This window comes from Chiloscyllium punctatum, chromosome 11, assembly GCF_047496795.1.
Source record: "Chiloscyllium punctatum isolate Juve2018m chromosome 11, sChiPun1.3, whole genome shotgun sequence".
NCBI lineage: Eukaryota > Metazoa > Chordata > Chondrichthyes > Orectolobiformes > Hemiscylliidae > Chiloscyllium > Chiloscyllium punctatum.
The window spans coordinates 85,050,680-85,068,891 of record NC_092749.1 but is presented as its reverse complement, the minus strand read 5'-3'; positions in this window follow the sequence as shown (position 1 = coordinate 85,068,891).

The following is an 18,212-nucleotide window of genomic DNA, read 5'->3' as shown; positions in this document are numbered from 1 at the left end:
ATGAAAGCTGCAAACTGTCTGGGAGCAAAACGGGTCCAGCTCCTCGGAATAGTTGGAAAGACTGCAGAACCATTGGGTTCTCCCTCTCTATCAAGTGTTGAAGAGATCTCGGAATTTGAGATGGGCATGGCTTTGCAGAATTTCTTCCAAATTACTCAGGGCACAAAAGGCGAGTTATTGTATTTGCCTGTATCCAAGGCAGTAACAGAGGGACATGACCTGTTGCTAAAATGCCACAGAAGGAGCTACAAGAAAAGGAACTGCTCTATGTCCGCCAACTTAAAAGGGAGGGATGCAGTGATAGTAACAAAGTCAACCAGATTGGCCTCATAGATTATGAGTCCCCTGACTGAGGCAGTTAACCTGGTCCAATTAGGGATCTTTGGCTGACAGATTAAAACAGGAGTGTCAGGAGTGACACCCTGGGAGTTGACTCTGATGAGGGTCTATCAGCATCAAAGATTTTCCATGTGTAAATAAAGGATGACTTGGTTTGGAATACCAGCCTCTGTGGAGTTATTTCACCAGCAAATAAGGTCTTCGCATTCCATATAAGCAATCTTGATTTTCTCCCGCTAACTGAAAAATCCTCTCCTTGTAGGAGGTGAGAAGATGATTGTCAAGCATCCCAGCACCCACCTTCAATCTGTCCACCCAATTGTGAGCCGTTTTCTCTTCTAATGAGCCAAAGGGAGGGATTGAGTGAAATGAAAACGGCTGGTTCGGATGGAGGAAAATTGGATGTCCTCTTCACAGAGAATCATCAGAGAAGGCCCTGTCACCAGTCCTGGTAATCAGGCCTGAGGTCACCAGCTGGGTCAGTACAGTTTTCACAGTCCAGAGCTATGCCAACAGTGTGATTAGAAAGCTCAGTACCTCATAAAATGTTAAATCAAAACAGAAGAGTTCGTGGTGTTGGAAGTGGTATATTGGGATGAATACAGAATTGGTTCATGTGCAGGAAACTGAGTGGGGATAAGGGGCTCTTCTTTAGGTTGGTGACCTGTGACCAGTGGAATGTCACAGTGATCAGTGCTGGGACTGTAAGTCTTTACAATATATTGATGACTTGGAGGAAGAAAGGGAATATGCTATAGCCAAATTTGCAGATAACATTAAAATAGATAGAAAGGCAGGTTGTGAGAGGGATATCAACAGTTTACAGAGAGATGCTGATAGATTATGTAAGTGGGCAAGAAGCTGGCAAATGATGCATAATTGGGGAAAATGCAAAGTTGTTCATTTTGGAAGGCAGAACAAAAGAACAGAATACTTTTTAAATGGAGAAAAACTGCAGAAAGTTGCAACACAAAGTGACCTGGCAGTACTTTTATGTGAAACACAAAAGGCTAGCACATGGGTGCAGCAAGTAATCAGGAAGGCTAATGGAATGTTGGTCTTATTTCAAAAAGGTTGAATATAAGACTAAGGAAGTCTTACTGGAATTGTACAAGGTATAGATGAGATCACATCTCATTTTGGGCGGCACGGTGGCACAGTGGTTAGCACTGCTGCCTCACAGTGCCAGAGACCTGGGTTCAATTCCCGCCTCAGGAATTTGCACATTTGTGGAGTTTGCACATTCTCCCTGTGTTTGCGTGGGTTTCCTCCGGGTGCTCCGGTTTCCTCCCACACTCCAAAGATGTGCAGGTCGGGTGAATTGGCTATGCTAAATTGCCCGTAGTGTTAGGTAAGGGGTAGATGTAGGGGTATGGGTGGGTTGCGCTTCGGCGGGGCGGTGTGGACTTGTTGGGCCGAAGGGCCTGTTTCCACACTGAAGCTAATCTAATCTAATCTAATCACATCTAGAGTACTGTGAGCTGTTTTAATCCCCTTATTTAAGGAAATCTGTCATTTCATTAGAGGCAGTTCAGAGAAGGTTCACAAGAGTTATCCCTGCTATGGTAGCATTGTCTTAGCAGCAAAAGCAAAGCAGTTTGGGACTCTACTCATTGGAATTTGGAAGAATAAGAGCTGATCTTATTGAAACATGTAGGATTCTTAAGGAGTTTGACAGGGTAAACGCTGAAAGGGTGTTTCCCCACATGGGAAATTCTAGGACCAGAAGCATATTCTGAAAATAAAGGGACATCAATTTAAGACTGAGATGAGGAGGAATTTCTTCTTCTTTTGAACTCCTTGTCACAGACAGTCCTTGGGCAGAGTTCTTGTGTATATTTAAGGCTCTGATAGATACATTCTTGATCCATAGGAAAATCAAGGGCTGTAAGGAAAGTGCAGGAAAGGGGACATGAGGAATGCTGGATCAGCCATAAACCTATTGAATGGTAGAACAGGCTCCAGGGACTGAACAGCTTACTCCTGTTCTTATTTCTTATGGCTTTATTGTCTCCTCCATTCTACCAAGTCAAGTGACACACTCTTCTGTCCACAGTCTTACATTCACTCTACCTTTGTTACTGCATCCAGTTCCCACCAAGGGTTATGCTTTATCTCCCTTACTGTTGCCTCCAACATCTTCCTTCATCTATTTTATCCCTTAGAAACACTAACCCTGCTTTGCCCTCAGCTCTGCCAACTCACTCACTTGGTGAAATATTCACACTAACAGTAGTAGCTGTGCCATCCACTTTCATCTTCCTTAATATCTGTCTCAGTCTCTTGCCATGGGAGAAACAGTCCCAACTAGGGCAGAAATGATCATGTCAAGTGACATGCTGCTCAATATTCAGTTCTTTGCTCCTTATGCAGAGAGAGTGATTCTGACAGCCTGAGTAACTGGAACCAAGCCAGTGGACTTGTAGCAGAGGCTGGGAACCCCTGAGTGTCCCTCGATTTGATTGAAGCCTACTGATGATCATGATAGGCTTTTGTGTCCATGCTAAACAGCACGACAATATAGCAGTAATGTGTGCCTGAATCTCTGTTGGAGAAGGTAAGACACAAAACAGCAGGGTAATGGAAGGTAGGAATGCTGTGAGTGTCCAGGCCAGCTCAGAGTGAGTGAATACCATGATGGAAAAAGAACAGGCCGAACACAGAGCCCAGTCTGCTCTACTAGCCGACTGCATAGCTGCAGCATTACAATGATGTTGCTGGTGCAGCCAGAGGTGCAGTACTGAAGTGCAGGAAGTTCCTTTAAGAGTGAATCAGAGATGTGCCCTGAGGCATTGATGCCCAGGATTCAACTTTAGGGTCATTTGGAGCAAGCAGCCGAGCTGAATTCTTCAGCTACCTGCTTTGATGACTATGTCGAGAAATCTCCATATCTACGTTTTTCGGTGTTCTCAGTAAAACAAGAAGCTGAACATATGGCAATGTTGTGCCATTTATAATGCACTTAATGAATAATGATCCCCCTCAACTGGTAACATGCAGAGAAGCTCACCTGATCACCTGGCAGATACATAAAAGATGTAGTGGGTTGCTCCTGACTTCATGATAGCCTCTGCCAAAATCTCTTACAATTCTACCACAAATTTCACTTTAGCCCAAGTTGTTTAGGCCCTTGTAAGGTTTCACTGATTAGGACCAACATATATGTAAGCCTAAGCTACATAGGGTGAATAGAAACTTGAAGTTTGCTTATACTGTGGGGTTTTACAAGAAATAAGAGAAAACTTTCTTTTCTTATCTTAAAATTTAAGCCATTGGCTTAGCAGAAGCTAGGATGAGAAAGAAAAACAGAAATTGCTGGAAAAACACAGCAGGTCTGGCAGCATCTGTGGAGAGAAGTCAGAGTTAACATTTCAGGTCAAGTGTTTCTTCCTCAGCCTGGTCCAAGGTCGTCATCCAGGTCACTGCAGTCTCCAGGGCGTGGAATAACAGCCAGCAGTGTTGAAAGAAGGACAATGATCTTCTCAGAGTGAGTGCCACATTCTTCTCTTCACTACCTCAAACCCATTCAACTTCCATTTCTGTTTGCACCCACTTTCCATCAAGACTTATGCTCTGTCTCTCTCACAATTGACTGCAACATATTCCTTCATTCATTCTCATGAACTTACACCGCCCCCCCCATCCAAACTCTGGTACCACAAACCTTATATACTGTCTGCACTGCCTCCTCACTTCCTCAGAACACATCACCACCTTTCAACTAGTTGCACCAGTACAACGGCTGTGCCATCCACGTTCACCTAACTCAATTTCTCCCTTTGTCATATTACAGGGGAAGACAGCCTATTGTAGGGCAGACCAAATATGAAAGTCCGTGAGTGAGTGACCCCAACCTTAGGATCCTCAGCCCCGATGAGGAGAAAACCTTGGGCCTTGCTGGAAAAGATCAACTGAGCAAATACCATTCTTCATTCCCCTCAGACATAACATCAACCCCATGATCAGAGCATTCTTTGCACATCACTTCAAACCAATTGTCACGATATCTTCTCTCTCATGTCTTGCAGGTTCAGCCAGCCCCGCACAACCTCCACAGAGAAAAAGAACAAAGAAGAGTACAACACAAGAACACAAGAGTACAACACAGGAACACAGTCTTCAGTTCACCAAGATTGCGCTGACACATAATGCCTTTCCAAACTAAAAAAACTTTTTCTCACAATCAGGTCCTTATCCTTTTATTCCCTACCTGATCATGTACCTGTCAAGATGCCTCTTAAATACTACTATTATACCTGTTTCTACTATTCCTTGCCAGCACATTCCAGACACTTATCACCCTCTATGTAAAAAACTTGACTCTCACATCTCCTTTAAATTTTCCTCTTTTTACTCAAAACTTATAGCCCTGGCAATTGAGATTTTGACTCAGCGGAAGTGACTCCAACTATCCATTCAATGCCATGCTTCTCATAATTTTGTAAATTTCTATCAGGTCTTTCCCTCATTCTTCGACATTCAAGTGAAAACAAACCAAGTTTGTGCAATTGCTCCCTCTCTCTTCTATACTCTCTCAAAGCCTCCAAATTCTTCTGATAGTGTGGCAACCAGAACTGTACACAATATTCTAAATGTGAGCTCAGTTCTATACAGCTGCAACATGACTTTCCAATTTTTAGACTCTATGCTCCAACCAATGAAGGCAAGCATGCTATAAGTCTTCTAGATCACCCTATCTACTTGTGTTGCCACTTTCAGGGAGCTGTGGATCTGTGTGCGTAGAACACCTTCTAAGGGTTCTGTATAGTTTTTACTGTATACTTCCCTTCAGCACTAGACCTTCCAAAATGCATCACCTCTCATCCACCTGGATTAGATTCCATCTGACATTTCTCTGCCCAAGTCTCAAACCTATCTATATTCTGCTGTATTCTCTGGCAGTCCTTCTCACTAACTGCAGTTCGCCCAATCTCTGTATTATCTGCAAACTTACTAATCAGGCCACCTACATTCTCCTCCAGCTCATTTATATATATTACAATCAACAGAGGGCCCAGCACTGATACCTGCCGAACAATACTGGCCACAGACCTCCAGTCAGAAAAAGTGAGAATGAAACAGAGAATGTCCGTTTTTCCCCAAAACTACCTCCTGAACTTCTAGCAATAAAAATACCAAAGCACACCCACTAGCTCAGATACTCACAGCTCAGTGGGTGTGTGAGGCTTTGAGACTGTGGGAGCAGAATCTAGTAAGCACCTCACTGCTCCACAGCTGGTGGTTGTAGGAATGCCCAGGTCACTGGCACTTGGAGGATTTCCAGAGACCAGGTGCTCGTTCAGCCGCAGGCAGGAGAGGACCCCATGGTGGGGCAATCAGGAACTTTGTCCAAATGCACGATCAGGAACAGGAGTGGCAAATAGGCATGTGGGAAATCATGGCCCTTATTGCCTTGGAGATGCAACAGTCACATGACCATCTATTTACTTCCATAGACAGGTTGATGGCTGCAATGGAGAGCCAGTTCCTGCACCTTCAGGTACCTGCAAGGATTTCTGAGATTCCAGTACATCTGTTGTGTTTGGCAAGTTTGACAAGATCCGAAAGCTGAACATAAAGCTGGGACAAGTTGAGCTGTCGACAAAGTTTAACGAGCAAGAAAGCACCTTAACTCTCAAATTGCAGCTGGCCAATGAGATCAACGTGTCAGTTGTGAAAAGCATTGTGGGTCAAACTACAGCACATGGACTTCAGTGGTTCAAGAAGGCAGTTCACCACCACCTTCTCAAAGGTATTTGGAATAGTCTGAGCAGTTTTGGAGCCAGTATCTAAGAAAGGATGCGCTGACCTTGCAGCAGATCCATAGGAGTTTACAAAAATGATCATGGAAATGAAAAGCTCATCTTATGAAGAGGATTTTCGAAGGAATTTGGTAGATCTCATTGAATCTTAAAGAACATTCAGAGCCTAGATAGATTTAACATGGAGAAGATGTTTCTACTAGTAAGAGAGACTAGGACCTGAAGGCACAGCCTCAGAGTGAAGAGACAGCCCTTTAGAATGGAGATAAGGAGGAATTTTTTTAGCCAGAGAGTAGTGAATCTGTGGAACTCAATGCTGCCGAGAGCTGTGAAGGCTAAATCATTGAGTGTATTTAAGACTGAGAAAGATATGTTCTTGATTGATTAGGAGATCAAAGGTTACAGAGAGAAGGCAGGACAAGGGGATTGAGAAACATATCAGACATGATCAAATGATGGAGCAGACCTGATGGGCCAAATGGTCTAACTGTGCTCCTATATCTTATGGTCTTATGGTCCTATGGTAACTAGGGATAGGCAATAAATGCTGACCAGCCAGAGAGGCCTATGTCCCACAAGAGAATTAAAAAAATCCTGGGATCTGACTTGCCTGTCTGTAACATCAGCTGTGATTATAACAATGTTCAAAAACTTTAAATTTTCTGTTACGAGCAATTTGGTTCAACATTCAAAATACACAGAAGTGGCTGATAAATTTATTCTACAAAAGCCCTCAAAAAGCCCTGGAGAATTCAATTACCAGACTGCCAAAGATACAAAGGGATGGCAAAAGGAAAATAGAGGTTGAAAAGCTAACAAATGCTTTTGATGACTGATGAACATTTGAGTGTAAATTATGATCTGCACAAAAAATAAATTCCATGTAAAGTAGCAGATATAACAAAGACAAAGTCATGTGGTTATAAGCTTTCCTATTACTCTTCATACAATGTGCATTCTCACGGTGTTTCTAATTTGGCCTTCAGGACATAAGATTTCTCACTTTCCTTATTCAATATATTTGGTCCTAAGGTCACCTGCAATGGTAACTCCACTTAATTAGAGACCTTTGGAGACAATTGTCACCCACATGGCCTACCCTTGCAGGAACCTGACTAAATGGTCTGGTCAGCTGTGGCAAAATTAAAGCATAGCGTTTGAATTGTCCAATTCACAATTACTGCTTTAACCCTGTCTTTTGTTCCTGTCCTTTTAAACCATCACCCATTTCTTTGTAAACGTGCCTTCTTTACTCTTCAGTGCTTTAGCTCTACTTTGTCCTTTACAAAAGTAGCTTTGTTGCCTATCCTACTTGTATCTGGCCATATGATTTCTGTTTGAACTTGGCCTGTTCCCATTTTCAAAGGAATATCAAGTGTCATCTGGTCACATGGGCCAGTGTTTCTTATTCTTCAATAAGATTATCAATCATCCCTTTACAATTGGCATAAACTTTTAATTGTCCTTTGAAACATTCTTTAAAACAATTACAGATTCCACAGGTATTTTAAAGAAATTACAATTTCTCTTTCCTGTATTGCTTCAAGGTTAAAAATCAGTCTACTTTGAGCAAAAACTGAAATGTACCAGCCATTTGAAACTATGGTTGTAAGAGCTGTCAGAGGCTGGGAATTTCAAGGTGGGTACCTCACCTCCAGCCTCCATCATTTACAAGGCATGTAGTGTAATACTCTCCAGTTGCTTGAATGAATGTAGTTCACTGACACCCAAGAAGCTTAACACTGAGCAGGGCACAAACACTCCCTCAAATACTGACAGGATTCAGGGAGAAAATGCAAATGAGAATCAAGCTGAATACAAAATGTTCAGATGTGAGTTGAAGCAGCAAATAAGAGATTCAAAGAGGGATTATGAAAAAAGATTGGCAGCTAACATAAAGGTGAATCCCAAAGTGTCCCATAGACACATAAATAGCATAAGAGTGGTAAAAGAAGGAGTACGGTTGATTAGGTATCAAAAGGAAATTTATACTTGGAGGCAAGAGTGGTAAATCAATATTTTGCATCAGTGTTGTTTTTAAACCAAGGATGCAGATGTTATCCAAACAATTGTAACAGAGGAGGAAGCTCAGTCTCTAGAAGGGTTCAAACTGATATGGAGGTTTTGAATAGTCTGTTGACACACAGAATTGACCTTGAACCTGGACCAGATGAAATGCATCCAAGGAAGTAAGAGTGGAATTTGCACAGACACTGGCCATAATTTTCCATGAACTTGGAAGGGTAACAGTGGACTGAATCATTGCAAGCATTATGCCTTTGATCAAAAATGGTTGTAATGTAAATCCAGCAATTACAATTTAACTTCAGTGGTGGGGAAATGTCTAGAAATAACCATTTGGGATAAAATTAATAGTCACATGGACTAATATGACTAATTGGAAAAAAGCCAGTATGGTTTTCATCAAGGAAAATTATGTTTAACTAACTTTCAGGAATCGACAGAGTGAATGGAAAAAGAAAGTAATGGTTAATGGATATCCTTCAGGCTGGAGGAAAATTTGTAGTGGAGTTCCCCGGGGGTCAGTAAGGGACCCTTCCTGAGATATATATACAATCAATCAATCTAGATCTTGGTGTGCAAGTAACAGTTTCACTGCTTGCAGGCAATACAAAACTTGGAAGCATTGAGAACAGTGTAATACTTCAGAAGGATATTCACAAGTTAGTGACGTACACAGATAAGAGTGAGGCGATACATTTTAGCAAAAAGAACATAGTACACTTTATCTTTTGTTGTTTCACTAACATGAAAAAGTGTGGAGGGGCAGCAAAACCTGGGTATGTATATGCATAGATCATTAAATGTCCCGGAATAAGTGAAAAGATCAATTAATAAAGCATACTATATCTAAGACTTTATTTAAATCCTAGGTACAGAATTAAAGTGTTTGCTAAAGAAGTAAATGCAATGTGAGAAAAAAACCTAAATGTAAACTGAGTGGTTTTATTTCTGGGATACATTGCCTGGAAGTATGGTGGAAGCAGGTTCAATAGAGATATCCAAGGTTGCATTAGATAATGTGCAAGATTATGGGTAAAAGGTGGGAGAATTTTGATAAGACATGATGCTCTTTTGGTGAACCAGTGCAGACATGATGGGCTGCATGGTCTTCTTCTGCATCATCATATTCTGTGATTCTGTGATTATAGAATCAAATATCAACCACACTACAATTCTTACGATGTCCATACGGAACATCATATCCCATTTCAACAATGTGATCCTGGCACAAGGAGTGCAATTAATTGAAGTAAAATATTTTCAAGACAAAGCAAGTAAAAGATACATTCTTGCAATTGCTTTTCGTGCTGATGTATTACATTTAAGAATTTTTTAAGTTAAAGTTTCTTGTTAACAATGCTGCATTCTATTATCACAGGAGGAAAGCAAAGTTGGATACTTGAAAAGCTGATTAGCACTAGGTCATAATGTGGTCTCTGGCTAAGCTAATGGTTCCATTACAACCTTTCCTTTTGCCAATGAAATGATGTTGGCTTATTGAATAAAGGTGCAGTTTCCTTTTTACAGTTTACCATGTCTGTTATCAGAATTCTCAACTAAACTTGTTTAAAATATGTAGTTATCTGTTGGTTAATTTTCATTTCTGCACATTAGTTTCAATTGCAGAGAGCTATGTTGCAGTAGTGAACGATTAGCTTTATGAGTCTACTCTGACTTCTGTAAAGGTATAAATCAGTCACATCAACGATTTAATGCCACTGAAATTCAATTGTATTGCTTCGTTGCGCCAGAGTTGAGAAGACTTCCAAGTTTTCCTTTCAAACAATTACATGTGCAACTTACAAACATTCTATTGATGTAACATATTTGAAACATCAATATGAAAAAAGTGCAATAAGTATTCAGATGAATGAATGTAAATAATTCAGAAAAAAATAGTGACATCTGCTGGTTGATTTATTTTGTAACTTAAGCTGCTACACAACTCAATCATACAAAGGTATGAAATAGAAAATTGCAGTGGGAACACATGATAATTGGTTTATTAAGAAGTCACCATGACCGCAGGTGATGGTGTTTTAAATAAAACAAGTAATTATGACCCATGACATTGCCAGAAACAATTATTAAAATTAAAATAAGGAATAAAGTAATTGAAGAATTATGAATATTTCAGGATACAAATAATGACAATACTTTGCAAAGTGCAGGTCACCTTAATTTAGAATAAATTATGAACAGAAGGACAAAAATGAAATGTCTACTGCTCGCTCTATTTTACATTAAATGCATAGATTGTATCTTGTCAGATTGATTTCCCTAAGTTCTCAACTATTGACATACCACCCTGAGCTTTATAAAGTATGCACACTTCATTCAATGCCTGAAAACTAATTGTTGAGAGTGTGGTGCTGGAAAAACACAGCAGGTCAGGCAGCATCTGAGGAAAAGGAGAATCGATGTTTCATCAGGAAGGGCTTATGCCCGAAATGTCGATTCTCCTGCTCCGCAGATGCTGCCTGACCTGATATGCTTTTCCAGCACCACACTCTCGACACTAACCTCCAGCATCTGCAGTCCACACTTTCTTCTGAAAAACAATTGTACCTGGCTTAGAGCTGTTCTCTTAATAGAAAGAAATTTATTTCCCACTGGGTGACATGGTGGCACAGTGGTTAGCACTGCTGCCTCACAGTGCCAGTAGACCCAAGTTCAACTCCCACCTCAGGTGACTGACTGTGTGGAGTTTCCACATTCTCCCCGTGTCTGCGTGGGTTTGCTCCGGTTTCCTCCCACAGTCCAAAGATGTGCAGGTCAGGTGAATTGGCTGTGCTAAATTGCCCATAATGTTAGGTTAGGGGTATGGTGGGTTGCGCTTCAGCGGGGCAGTGTGGACTTGTTGGGCTGAAGGGCCTGTTTCCACACTGTAAGTAATCTAATTTTCTCCTCTGCTGTCTTTTTGCTGGGTTATAGATTCCATGGTATTGGTCAATCACAGGCATCTTGTTCATACGGCCACAGTTCATCTCTGAGTATGATTGTTGTCCTGATAATCTTTGTTGCATAACGGAATATGAAAATGCAGATACAATGACTTGATTGAGGCCCTTAGTCTGTCACCAGTACAGCAAGTCAGACAGAAACATGGAATAGAGCAAATTTAAGACATATACTGGTGAGTTGTATTTTAGAGCAATAAAGTGAGTTACAATAATGAACAGACAGACAGCCTTACTCTTGGATAAGGATGAAATGCTAGAGGTCAAGAAGACTGGCAGCCTAGAGTGAAGGAAGTAGCCTTAATGAATGCATGCGGATTCCCAATGCCCAGAGAGACAAGAGGTGATCCAATGTGCACACAAAGCTTGAAAAGTGATGATAACATAAAACATACAGAAACAAGATCATGTTAAACCATGATGGCAGTGTAGGAGATCTCAGACGATCATATGAAAGTCAGAACATATTTTCCGACGCTCCAGGGAAAACAGCCCCAGCCTGTTCAGCCTCTCCCTGTAGCTCAAATCCTTCAACCCTGGTGACATCCTTGTAAATCTTTTCTGAACCCTTTCAAGTTTCACAACATCTTTCCGATAGGAAGGAGAACAGAATTGCACGCAATATTCCAACAGTGGCCTAACCAATGTCCTGTACAGCGCAACATGACCACCCAACACCTGTACTCAATACTCTGACCAATAAAGGAAACCATACCAAACGCCTTCTTCACTATCCTATCTACCTGTGACTGCACTTTCAAGGAGCTATGAACCTGCACACCAAGGTCTCTTTGTTCAGCAACACTCCCTAGGACCTTACCAATAAGTGTATAAGTCCTGCTAAGATTTGCTTTACCAAAATGCAGCACATCACATTTATCTGAATTAAACTCCATCTGCCACTTCTCAGCCCACTGGCCCACCTGGTCCAGATCCTGTTTTAATCTGAGATAACTCTCTTCGCTGTCCTCTACACCTCCAATTTTGGTGTCATCTGCAAATTTACTAACTGTACCTCTTATGCTCGCATCCAAATCATTTATATAAATGACAAGAAGTAGAGGACACAGCACCGATCCTTGTGGCACTCCACTGGTCACAGGCCTCCAGTCTGAAAAACAACCCTCCACCACCACCCTCTGTCTTCTACCTTTGAGCCAGTTCTGTATCCAAATGGCTAGTTCTCCCTGTATTCCATGAGATCTAACCTTGCTAATCAGTCTCCCAGGGGGAACCTTGTTAAACACCTTACTGAAGTCCATATAGATCACATCTACCATTCTGCCCTCATCAATCATCTTTGTTACTTCTTCAAAAAACTCAATTAAGTTTGTGAGACATGATTTCCCATGCACAAAGCCATGTTGACTATCCCTAATTAGTCCTTGCCTTTCCAAATACATGTACATCCTGTCCCTCAGGATTCCCTCCAACAACTTGTCCACCACTGAGGTCAGGCTCACCAGTCTATAATTCCCTGGCTTGTCTTTACCGCCCTTCTTAAACAGTGGCACCATGTTTGCCAACCTCCAGTCTTCTGGCACCTCACCTGTGACTATCGATGATACAAATATCTCAGCAAGAGGCCCAGCAATCACTTCTCTAGCTTCCCACAGAGTTCTCAGGTACACCTGATCAGGTCCTGGGGATTTATCCACTTTTAACCATTTCAAGACATCCAGCACTTCCTCCTCTGTAATCTGGACATTTTGCAAGATGTCACCATCTATTTCCCTACAGTCTATGTCTTCCATATCCTTTTCCACAGTAAATACTGATGCAAAATATTCATTTAGTATCTCCCCCATTTTCTGTGGCTCCACACAAAGGCCGCCTTGCTGATCTTTGAGGGGCCCTACTCCCTCCCTAGTTATCCTTTTGTCCTTAATATATTTGTAAAAACCCTTTGGATTCTCCTTAATTCTATTTGCCAAAGCTATCTCATGTCCCCGTTTTGCCCTCCTGATTTCCCTCTTAAGTATTCTCCTACTTTCTTTATACTCTTCTAAGGATTCACTCGATCTATCCTGTCTGTACCTGACATATGCTTCCTTCTTTTTCTTAACCAAACCCTTAATTTCTTTAGTCACCCAGCATTCTCTATACCTACCAGCCTTTCCTTTCATCCTGACAGGAATATACTTTCTGTGGATTCTTGTTATCTCATTTCTGAAGGCTTCCCATTTTCCAGCCGCCCCTTTACCTGCGAACATCTGCCTCCAATCAGCTTTCAAAAGTTCTTGCATAATCCCGTCAAAATTGGCCTTTCTCCAATTTAAAACTTCAACTTTTAGAGCTGGTCTATCCTTTTCCATTACTATTTAAAAATGAATAGAATTATGGTCGCTGGCCCCAAAGTGCTCCCCCACTGATACCTCAGTCACTTGCCCTCCTTATTTCCCAAGAGTAGGTCAAGTTTTGCACCTTCTCTAGTAGGTACATCCACATACTGAATCAGAAAATTGTCTTGTACACACTTAAGAAATTCCTCTCCATCTAAACCTTTAACATTATGGCAGTCCCAGTTGATGTTTGGAAAGTTAAAATCCCCTACCATGACTACCCTATTATTCTTACAGATAGCTGAGATCTCCTTACAAGTTTGTTTCTCAATTTCCCTCTGACTATTGGGGAGTCTATAATACAATCCCAGTAAGGTGATCATCCCTTTACTATTTCTCAGTTCCACCCAAATAACTTCCCTGGATGTATTGCCGGGGGTATCCTCCCTCAGCACAGATGTAATGCTATCCCTTATCAAAAATGCCACTCCCCCTCCTCTCTTGCCTCCCTTTCTATCCTTCCTGTAGCATTTGTATCCTGGAACATTAAGCTGCCAGTCCTGCCCATCCCTGAACTATATTTCTGTAACTGGTATGATATCCCAGTCCCATGTTGTTAACCATGCCCTGAGTTCATTGGCCTTCCCTGTTAGGCCCCTTGCATTGAAATAAATGCAGTTTAATCTATTAGTCCTACCTTGTCCCTGCCTGCCCTGACTATTTGACTCACTTCTATTCTCAGCTCTGCCCATCTCAGATCGATCTCTTGCATCTCTATCTCCCTGGGTCCCACCCCCCCATCTCCCTGGGTCCCACCCCTCCACGTTACTAGTTTAAATCTTCCCAAGCAATTCTAGCAAATTTCCCTGCCATTCTCCCATACATCAGCTCCTTAGCCATGCATTCATCTGCTCTATCCTCCTATTCCTGCCCTCACAAGCTCATAGCACTGGGAGTAATCCAGATATTACTACCCTTGAGGACCTCCTTTTTTAAATTTCTGCCTAACTCTCTGTAATCTCACTTCAGAATCTCAACCTTTTCCCTTCCAATGTCGTTGGTTCCAATGTGGACAATGACCTCCTACTGGTCCCTCTCCCCCGTGAGAACATTCTGCACCCTCTCTGAGACATCCTTGATCCTGGCACCAGGGAAACAACACACCATTCTGCTTTTTCTCTGTTGGCCACAGAAACGTCTGTACCTTTGACTACAGAATCCCCTAACACAATTGATCTCTTGGAAGCCAACGTACCCCTCGTTGCATTAGAGTCAGTCTCAATACCAGAAACTTGGCTATTCGTGCTACGTTCCCCTGAGAATTCATCACCTCCCTACATTTTCCAAAACAGCTTACCTGTTTGAAATGGGTATATCCACAAAAGACTCCTGCACTAGCTGCCTACCTCTCTTACCCTTCCTGGAGTTAACCCATCTATGTGACTGTATCTGAGACTTTCCCCCTTCCTATAACTGCCATCCATCACATACTGTTGCTGTTGCAAATTCCTCATCGTTTCTGTCTGTCTCTTCAACCGATCCACTTAATCTGATAAGATTCGCATCCAACAGCATTTATGGCAGATATAATCTGCAGCAACCCTTAAACTCTCTTTAAACTCCCACATCTGACAAGAAGTACATATCACTGCAAAGGCCACTTTTGCTCCTTCACAATCTACAGACCCAGAAAATAACACTGCCTTATTCCTCTACAAACACTGCCCCAGGTTAAGTTAATAGCTGTGGCTTATATTTTAAGTTTAATCAAGAGACTTATCTTCAAAAAACATATAATCAAGAAAGAACACACTGCACTCACTAATACAGCCTTTCTCTTGGACAGACTTAAAACAACAATTAACTTATCTGATTCTGTGCTGTTTACTTCACCCAACAGTTCCTCCAAGATTAGCTGTGAATTTTACTGTTTGTTAATTATCCCAGATGCACTCTGATGTCCAGCGATACATGAATTCAAACAGCAAAGGCAGTAACTGTGCAGGTTCATTCTCTCTCTCTCTCTCTCTCTCTCTCTCTCTCTCCCTCCTGCACTGTCCTCACCATGTATGATCTGGTAGTCATTACAAAGATATGGCCACAGGATTACATGGATTTGGATTTGAATTTGAATCTTCCTTTATTCTTTATTCATTCACAGGATGAGGGCATCGCTATCCAGGCAGCATTTATCGCCCATCCCTAATTGCCCAGAGGGCATTTAAGAATCAACCATATTGCTGTAGGTCTAGAGTCACATGTACACCGGACCAGCTAAGACCAACTAAAGGTCATCAGTGAACCAGATGGGTTCTTCTGACAATCGAAAATGGATTCACGGTCATCACTAGACTCTTTAGTTCTAGATATGGATTGAATTCAAATTCCACCATTTGCCATGGTGGGATTTGAACTAGGGTCCTCAGAACATTATCCGGGTCTCTTGGTTAACATTCCAGTGATAATACCAATAGAACATAGAACAGTACAACACAGTACAGGCCCTGCGACCTTCAATGTTGTGCCGGCCTACTCTAAGATCAGACTAATCTACATACCCTTCATTGTACTATCTTCCATGTGTCTATCCAAGAGTTGCTTAAATGTCTAATATGTCTGATTCTACTACTACTGCCCGCAGTGCATTCCATGCACCCACCACTCTCTGCGTAAAGGACTTCTCTCTGACATCTCCCCTAAACCTTCCTTTAATTAGCTTAAAATTATGCTCCCTTGTGATAGACATTTCCGCCATGGGAAAAAAGTCTTTGACTATCCACTCTATCTATGCCTCTCAACATCTTGTACACCTCTATCAAGTCACCTCTCATTCTTCTTTGCTCCAATGAGAAAAGCCCTACCTCCCTCAACTTTTCTTCATAAGACACGGCGGCATGGTGGCACAGTGGTTAGCACTGCTGCCTCACAGTGCCAGAGACCTGGGTTCAATTCCTGCCTCAAGCAACTCTCTGTGTGGAGTTTGCACATTCTCCCCGTGTCTGCGTGGGTTTCCTCCGGGTGCTCCGGTTTCCTCCCACAGTCCAAAAATGCGCAGGTTAGGTGAATTGGCCATGCTAAATTGCCCATAGTGTTAGGTGAAGGGGTAAATGTAGGGGAATGGGTCTAGGTGGGTTGGTCTTCGGAGGGTCAGTGTGGACTTGTTGGGCCGAAGGGCCTGTTTCCACACTAAGTAATCTAATCAAAACATGCCCTCCAGTCCAGGCAGTATCCTGATAAATCTCCTCTGTACCTCTTCTGAAGCTTCAACATTCTTCCTATAATGAGGCAGCCAGGACTGAACAACAATATTCTAAGTATGGTCTAACCAGAGCTCTATGGAGCTCCAGCATAACATCGTAGCTCTTAAACGCAATCCCCTTGCTAATAAAAGCAACACATTATATGCCTTCTTAACAACCCTATCAATTTGGCTCACCCATCCCGGAGTTATATAGAAATGTTAAAGATAGTATCAAACTCAATGAAAAGGCATATAATTGTGCAAAGACAGAAAGCAGGTCAGAAGATTGGACAGAATATAAAAAAAGCAAAGAATGACCCAATAAAATTTACAAAGATGGAAAAATACAAGAAAAATATTGTGAGAATGAGAGAAAGCTAGTTAGAAATATAAAAACAGACAGTAAGAGCTTCTATAATTATTTATATTTAGTTAATGAGATTCTGAATAATCTATATTAATTTGCATCTAAAAAAGTTAACAATATGAATGCTAGTCCAAGAAAAGGTCAGACTGAAGGATTAATAATGGAAAATACTGAAATGACAGGGGAATTGAACAGATGTTTTATATCAGTCTTCAATATAGTGGATGTAAGTAACATCCCAGAAACAGCAACAAAATCAGGAAATGCAAAAGGTGATCAAACTCAGGAAAATCACAATCACCAAAGAAGTAATATTGATAAATTGTTAGAGCTATAGACTGGTGAGTGCTTGGGCCCTAGTGGACTTCATCATAAGATCTTAAAAGAAATAGGCAGTGAGTTACTTTTTGCATTAGTAATAATTTTCCAAAATCTCCATAATTTGGGGGTGGTCTCATTAGATTGGGATTAGAAAGTAATGAATATAATTGTTTTATTCAAAAAGGAAGGGAGACAGAAAGGAAGAAACTACAACCAGCTTACCATCTGTCATATTGAAAAGGTTAGAAACGATTGTGAAAGCAGGGCACTTGGATATATTCAAAGTTAATCAAGCACAGCATGGTTTTGTGAGAAATAAATCATACTTAATAAATTTATTGACTATCATAGAGGAAATAACATATGTTTTGGATGAAGGGAAACAGGTGGATGTAGTGTACTCAAGGATTTCCAGATAACATTTGATAAGGTGCCACTGTAAAGGTTATTGCAGAAAATAAAATAGGGGACACCCATGGACAGAAGACTGGGTGGCTCCTGAGTGGTTAACCTGTATTCCTGATGAAGGGCTTTTGCCCGAAACGTCAATTTTCCTGCTCCTCGGATGCTGCCTGAACTGCTGTGCTTTTCCAGCACCACTCTAACCTAGACTCTGGTTTCCAGCATCTGCAGTCATTGTTTTTACCTGGTTAACAGGAAGCAGAGTAGGTTTAAATGTATCTTGTTCATGCTGGCAAGTGGTGTGTCACATGGATTAGTGTGGGATCACAACTGTTTATAATCTAAATAAATTATTTAAATAAAGGGATGGAAAGTATGGCTACCAAATTTATTGATGACACAAAGATAGGTAGGAAAGTGAGTTGTGAAGAGCACAGAAGGATGTTACAAAAAAGATATATATTGGTTAAGTGAGTGTGCAAAGATCTGGCGAATGGAATATAAATTAGGAAA